The sequence below is a fragment of the Phodopus roborovskii genome, unplaced genomic scaffold (genome assembly GCF_943737965.1).
Source record: "Phodopus roborovskii unplaced genomic scaffold, PHOROB, whole genome shotgun sequence".
Taxonomy (NCBI): Eukaryota; Metazoa; Chordata; class Mammalia; order Rodentia; family Cricetidae; genus Phodopus; species Phodopus roborovskii.
In genome coordinates this window covers 889,903-897,196 of record NW_026126550.1, presented here as the reverse complement: position 1 = coordinate 897,196, position 7,294 = coordinate 889,903, and positions in this window count along the sequence as shown.

The following is a 7,294-nucleotide window of genomic DNA, read 5'->3' as shown; positions in this document are numbered from 1 at the left end:
TATTGCCATATTATAATTAAGTATAATAGTGGGTTTCAATATATTTTCAAACATGTACTGGTGTACGTTGATCATATTCTTCCCTCTTACCATTTTGTCTCCTCACTAGTCCTGTTCCTCTTCCCAATCAGTACCCCTATGCTCATGTTTTATGTGTACTCTTTCGTAACCCAAGGCATATAATTAGTTGCTCACAGAAGCATGGGTGAATAGCTATTATAGAAGGATGAGCAACTTTGCTGCACTACTGAAGAAAATAGCACTCTCACTCCCCGCTCCTGAGTGTCTTCCCCATCTTTGATAGAATGTTGACAACTCCAATCTTGTATAGATTGTGGGCATGTAATTCCAGATGCTGTGAGTTCAAGTGGCTAATGTCCAAGTTGTGCCTGAGAGTGTGCCTGGACTTTTTCCTAAACTCCCCTCCTTCTATCTCTTACTTTGTTTCTGTGCCTCTCATGCTATACTTCCTGAACTTTGGTGGTGGTGATATACATATTCAATTTAGGACCAATAATTCAATAGTCTGGTTCTGACTGGTTATGAACCTTTCTTCAATAACTACTCTACACAGCAAGAAGAAGACTCTCTGTTAAAAACTGATGACAACACTAATTTAGAGGAATAAACATGAAAAACTGGAAAGCATTTTGACAGACATGGCATGTAAATGTAGCAATGTAAAAGCAAGTTTCCATACCAAGGCCTATGTTCCCCCCCCCCAGTATTAGTAGATGTGAATTCTTTCTTGTGAACCAGGCCTCAATTCCTATCAAAAAGTGGTTCATTACCCTGCAGTCTTGACACTATTGTACCAGTGGGCACACCTCTGGCAAGTTGTTAGTATAGTATACATACATGCTCTACAGCTGAGTAAGGCTGTTAATGACATTTCCCCCATATCAGCCCACGTAGCACTTTCCAGCACTATGAAACCTAATCATCAGGAGGAAGCTTCCAGCTTAGTCCTTGCTTAGCTTCTTTGTGTCCTGCAATAAAACAGATGACATCTCCAGTAATACGTTCCTATCACCTAATTCTGTTGGGCAAGCAACAGTAGTGGTAGTCGTATATGTTATTTGAGGAGCTTCAGAGACCTATCTGATCAACAACTTGTAGAGAAGTAGTTCTTCCTACACCCTGGAAGTTTTGTTTAATGACCTCATGGCTCCTGAGAGTGGCATAATTCACTTACACAGGATAGTTCTGTTTGAAATTCAATTTCTTAAGGTTTTACTCTACTTTTAATTAGCTTACAAAGTAGCTGGTTTCTTTCTATCCTTTTCACACAGAATTGGTCTTGGTTGATGCTCCCTCCATCCTGTCCCTTTCCCTTGTCCCTCCTCCCATTCCCATTTGAGTCTTTCCCAGTGTTCTTGCTTTACCTAACTTGTATCCTTCAAAATATCACACATTAGTAGCTAGATATTAAAAGAAACCCCAGTTCATGTCTTATAAACTCTAATACAGAGGAATCCATTTTATTACTTGATTCACATACTAGGGCTTTTACTTAAATATTGACTGTTATAAAGCAATGCTTCAATCAAAGTTTAACTATTACACTAAGCATGTTCCCTTTCCAGTTTACTAGAAACTTAAATTATTGTCTTGATTCTAAAATTCTGCTTTCTTCTTGAGTGTTCTGTACCATCTGTGATTTTAGTGAATCAATTTTCTTGCATTGGAACCCACACAGCACAGTCAAGAACTGACTCCTGCCAGCATGAGTTTATATATCCCTCAAGTTACCCATAATCCATAGGAGATTCTCTGAGCCTTCCTCAGTCCATAGATAACTGTGAGAGGAACCTTTTTCCCCAGGACAATTTCAACAATCTTGGTCTTTATTGATATCATTTCAAAACTGCTTACTAAGTGGATATTTACACAGGGCAATGACATAGTGGAATTTCACATCCTGGGAATGCTTCCAGATCTGCAAAAGAACTTCAAGCTCCAAAGCATCCCTTTAGCCTATGAACTGGACTCCTTCAGCTCCAAGAGCTGGTGTCCAATAGGAAGGCTGCCTGACAGTGTCATGGATCTCTTCAAGCAGAACGTAATGTAAACTGAACCTTCACCACTTATTAAGTCTACCCAAAGTCCCCATGGAAAATGAAGAATTGGAGGGCACTGAAAGGACCCCAGACTTGAAATTTAAGATCAGAGTTAAATGCATTTTGTTTACACACATATGCATGAACCCACACATATAAATAAAATTTTAAGTAATAAATACATTAAACATATTGGTAGAGGATGCTTAGAGGTTGAAACAATATTGTCCCTAATATATGCAATGGATGGATTCTTTGTAACTTTGTCAACATAATGTAATATTAGACATTTTTTTTGGTTAATACGTTGTTGAAAATGATAGTACAGCTTTCAAAATGACCAACAAGTTTTCATATCTACCTCATTTATCATTTATTTCACCTGCAATCAGTATTCTTTTTCTTTCTATTTTAAATTAAAATATAACCACATAAATTTCCCTTCACTTTCCCCTTCTCAGTCCATTGTTGCAGGATATTTGTTTGCACTATGTAAAGCTGTGTCTCTGCCTAAGGCACCTGATTGGTTTAATAAAGAGCTGAATGGCCAATAGCTAAGCAGGAGAGGTTAGGTAGGATTTCCAGGCAGAGAGAAGAACACGGGTGGGGGCAGAATGATACATTTAGGAACATCAGATGAAGTCCGTGAAACATGGAGGTCATTGGTCATACAGAATGGAGGAGAACCATTGTGGCAGAATGTAGATAATTATAAGAACTAGTTGAGAATGAGTCTAAAATAATACCAAGCTGTCATAATTAATAATATCTTCATGTCATTATTTAGAGACTGGCGCTCAAAAAAAAAAAAAAAAAATCCAAGCACAGCCCATCCCATGTACTCTCGAATCCTTGGTCTCTCTCAAACTCCTGGCCTCTTTTTCTTTACATTTTTGTGATGATACACATACACACACACACACACACACACACACACACACACACACACACACACAGGAAAATACCACATATGTAAGGATTGTTGTTTACTAAATGTGAATTAAATTGTTATAAAATTGTAGGATATATCAATTTTTGGTAAGATATTGGTGTAAGAGAAAGAAAATGCTCTACTACTAATATGATTAAGGATAGTTGCATATGAAATGAGCATGTAATTACACCATAGGATTAACTGTCACATGAGTTAGAGTAGAATTATATTTGAATAATGTTTTTATACATAAGAGCTATTGGGAAATATTTTTAGTAAAATGATACTTGAAATTTGCTTTTAAATCATCCAAAATATCAAGATGTTTAGCTCTTATTGAATGTAGGTAAACCATATATTGGTTTTGTGGTTCTGTGTATGAAAAGGATTTATCAGGAAAATTGTGGATGATAAGTAAGTATCAAATTCAGTACCTTCTATGCCAATACTCCATAGGGGCTGCTATGAAGCAAAGTCAAGGAAAATTGGCTGTCTTACTGGGTTTCTACAAATTCTCTGTTTGCCCAAAAGCACAATGTAAAAGCTCAACTAGATTTGGAGGGCTAATTTAGTGTATACTTTTGAGCAAATTCTAATTCCATCATCAAAAACAAATAACAGATACTTCTTATTGGTGGCCCTTGTATTATTGGAGTAAGAACAGCCACCACTGGGATGAATATTTTGAAAATAAATGTAACTGGGTGTCTTTACATTAAATTAGAAAGAAAGAACGAAAGAGGAGGCGTCAATGAGAGACTGCCTGCATCTGGTGTCTGTGATCACCTGTTCTCAAAACGAGTATACATTTATTTCTTCCCTCAGACTTGACTCCAAAATCAGTTTCACTTATTGTAAAAGATCAAGAGCCAAAATTTAGTCCTAGCAGTTTGTTTGTATGTCCATTGAGAAATCTCTGACTGACAGCATGAAACCCTGCAGGGAACTTTCTACCTTACTTCAAGTCCAGTAACTGGAACTTTTTGGAAGGAGATCAAATTAACTTTCAAAATATTTTTTCTTTTAATATCAATTTGTCAATAGTTCCTATTTTCTGGTTTCTTTTTTAAATGTATATTTATTTGGTTGAAAAGAAAGATTTTATTTTTTTCCTTTTTATTTCTTTTATTAAACATGGGTTTTTTATTACACTGTGTTATGATTTTTCACTCTATCCCTCCCTCTATTACTCCAGTTTCTTCCCCTTACCTCCCCTCCAGATCCACTTATTTCTGTTGCTCACAAGAAAAGAACATGCTTCTAAGAGATAACAATCAAAAATTACTAAATATAATAAGATGAAGAAAAAACCATCATATTAAAGTTGGACAAGGCAATCCAACATAAAGAAAAGAGCACTAAGAGCAAGCACAAAAGTTAGAGACCCACTTGGTCTCACTGTCAGGAGTACCATAAAATACTGGAGAAATAACTATAATATATGCACGGAGGTTCTGGTGCAGATTTGTGTAGGCCCTGTGGTTGCTGTTTCAGTTTTTACAAGCTCAAATGCAGCTTGCTTAGTTGACTCAGAGGGCCTTGTTCTTCTGGTGTCCTACATCCCCTCTGGCTTTTAACAATGTTTCTGCCATCTCTTCTGCAAGATTCCCTGAGATCTGATGAGAGGGATTTGATAGAGATATCCAATTTAGAATCTCTCTCCACATAATGTGTGGTTGTGGGTCTCTGCATCTGTTTCCATCTGTTGCTGGAGGAAACCTGTCTGATGACTGGATAAGGCATTGTTCTTTAAGTTTAGCAGAATATTGTTAGGAATCATTTTACTGATTTTTTTACACTAGTAGTGTTAGGTTTTATCCTTTATCTCTGGACAATCTAGCCTGTGGTTCTTGTTACACTTGCAGTATCAGGTGTGTGTTGTGGGTGTATAGATTACACAAATTACACAAGCAGTATCAGGTGTGTGTCCTTCTCATGAAGTGAGCATTAGGTCTAATCAGACATGGTTGGCTGCTCCCACAAGTTCTGTGCCACCATTGCCCTAGCATATTTCCTAGGCAAGATAGATTGTAAGTCAAAGGTTTTGTGGCTGTGTTGGTGTCCATGGTTCTCTTTTGTTAACCTGCAGAATACTTGCCCATTCCAAAGAGAAAAGATCATAGGGCTGAGGGCTCCATGCAGCAGCAGGTCTACTTCTGTGTGTTTAATAAGTTGTGGGGCTCTGATGTCAGTTTGTGAAGAGCAGCCTTTTGTCTTAGCTACCCTCTTGGTCATCCCACTTCCACACTGGAAGATAGCCAGAATGGCAAAGGACTCAACTTAGAAAAACAATCCCCCTGTGAATTTAATGATGTCTGTTTCTAAAACAGCACAGTAATATGCCATTGTGTAAATGTACCACATTTTCTTTATTCATTCTTTTGTTGAGGGACATCTAGGTTGTTTCTAGTCTCTAGCTATTATGAATAAAGCTGCACTGAACATGGCTGAGCCAGAGTATTGTGGTAAGATGGAGTGCCTGGTGGGTATATACCCTAGAATGGTATAGCTGTGCCTTGAGGTAGATTGATTTCCTTCTTTCTGAGGAACCACCTTATTGAGTCCATAATGACTACACAAGTTTGCACTGGCACCAGCAGTGGATGATGTTCCCTTTGCCTCACATCCTCTCCAGCATGAGTTGTCACATGTGTTACTGACTTTGCCAGTCTGCCAAGTGTGTGATGTAGTCACAAAGTAGTTTAGATTTGTATTTCTCCCATGGGTAAGGAAATTGAACATTTCCTTAAGTGTTTCTCAGCCATTTGGGATTCTCTGTTTTGATTGGTTCCATTTTTAAAATTGGATTATTTGATTTTGTGATATTTAGTTTATTGAGCTTTTTATATATTTTGGATATTTGATCTTTATTGGAAGGGGCTGCTACCTTTTACTTACAAAAGCTTTTCAGTTTCACAATCTCCCATTTATTAATTGTTGTTCTTAGTAGCTGCATTATTGGTGTTCTGTTCAGAAAGCTGTCTCCTGTACCAGTGCACTCAAGGCCACTCCCCCACTTTCTCCTCTCTCAGCTTCTGTGTATCTAGTTTTATGTTTAGGTCTTTGAGCAACTTGGACTTGAGTTTCTTGCAAGGTGATAAATATGGATCTATTTGCATTCTTTTACATACAGCCATCCAGTTTGACCAGGACCATTTGTTGAAGATGCTGGCTTTTTTTCCAGTGTGTATTTCTGACTTCTTTATCAAAAGTCAGGTGTTAATAGGTATGGGAATTTATGTTCAGGTCTTCAATTTGATTCCATTGTCTACTGTGTCCATTTTTATGCTAATGCTATGTGGTTTTTATTACTATCTTTGTGGGACAACTTCACATTGGGAATGGCCAGATATCCAGAAGTGCTTTTATTGTTCAGGACTGTTTAAATTATCATGTTAGAACATGTTATGTTTGTTTGTTTGAGTTTTTTTTTTCTGTATGAAGTTTAGAATCTTCCTTTCAAGGTCAGTAAGGAATTGTTTTGGAATTTTAATGGGGATTGCATTGAATATCTAGATTGATTTTGTAGGATGGCCACTATTACTATGTTAATCATAGTGAATCCAATAACATGGGAACTCTTTCTATATTTTGATATTTTCTTCTGTTTCTTGCTCCTAAGACTTGAAGTTTTGTCATACAAATATTTTACTTGTCTGGTTATAGTTACCTAAAAAATTTTTATATTATTTGGGGCTCTTGTGACAGATATTGTTTCCCTGATTTCATTCTCAGTCCATTTGTCATTTGTAAATAAAAGGTCTACTCATTTTTTAATTATTTTTATTTAGTTAAATTTGTATCTAGCCAGGTTTCTGAAAGTGTTTATCAACTATGGGAGTTCTCTGGTGAAATTTTTGGGTTCCCTTTTATATGCTACCATATTGTATGCAAATAATGGCACTTGGAGTTTTCCCTTTCCTATTTGTATCCCTTTGATCTTCTTCAGTCATCTAATTGTGCTAGCTAAAGCTCATGTACTATATTGAATAGATATGGAGAGAGTAGAAAACCTTGTATTGTTCTTGATTTTAGTGGAATTGCTTTGAATTTCTCTCCATTTAATATAATGTTGGCATGGTGCTATAAATTGTCTTTCATTATATTTAAGTATGATCCTTGTATCCCTAATCTCTCCAGGACTTTTATTATGAAAAGGTGTTGCACTTTGTCAAAGGCCTTTTCTGCATCTAATGAGATTATATTTTTGCCCAGATTGTTTATTTGGTGGTACTGATTTTCAAATTTTGAACCAGCTCTGGATCTCTTCAATGAAGTGTCCTTGGTTGTGGTATATTAT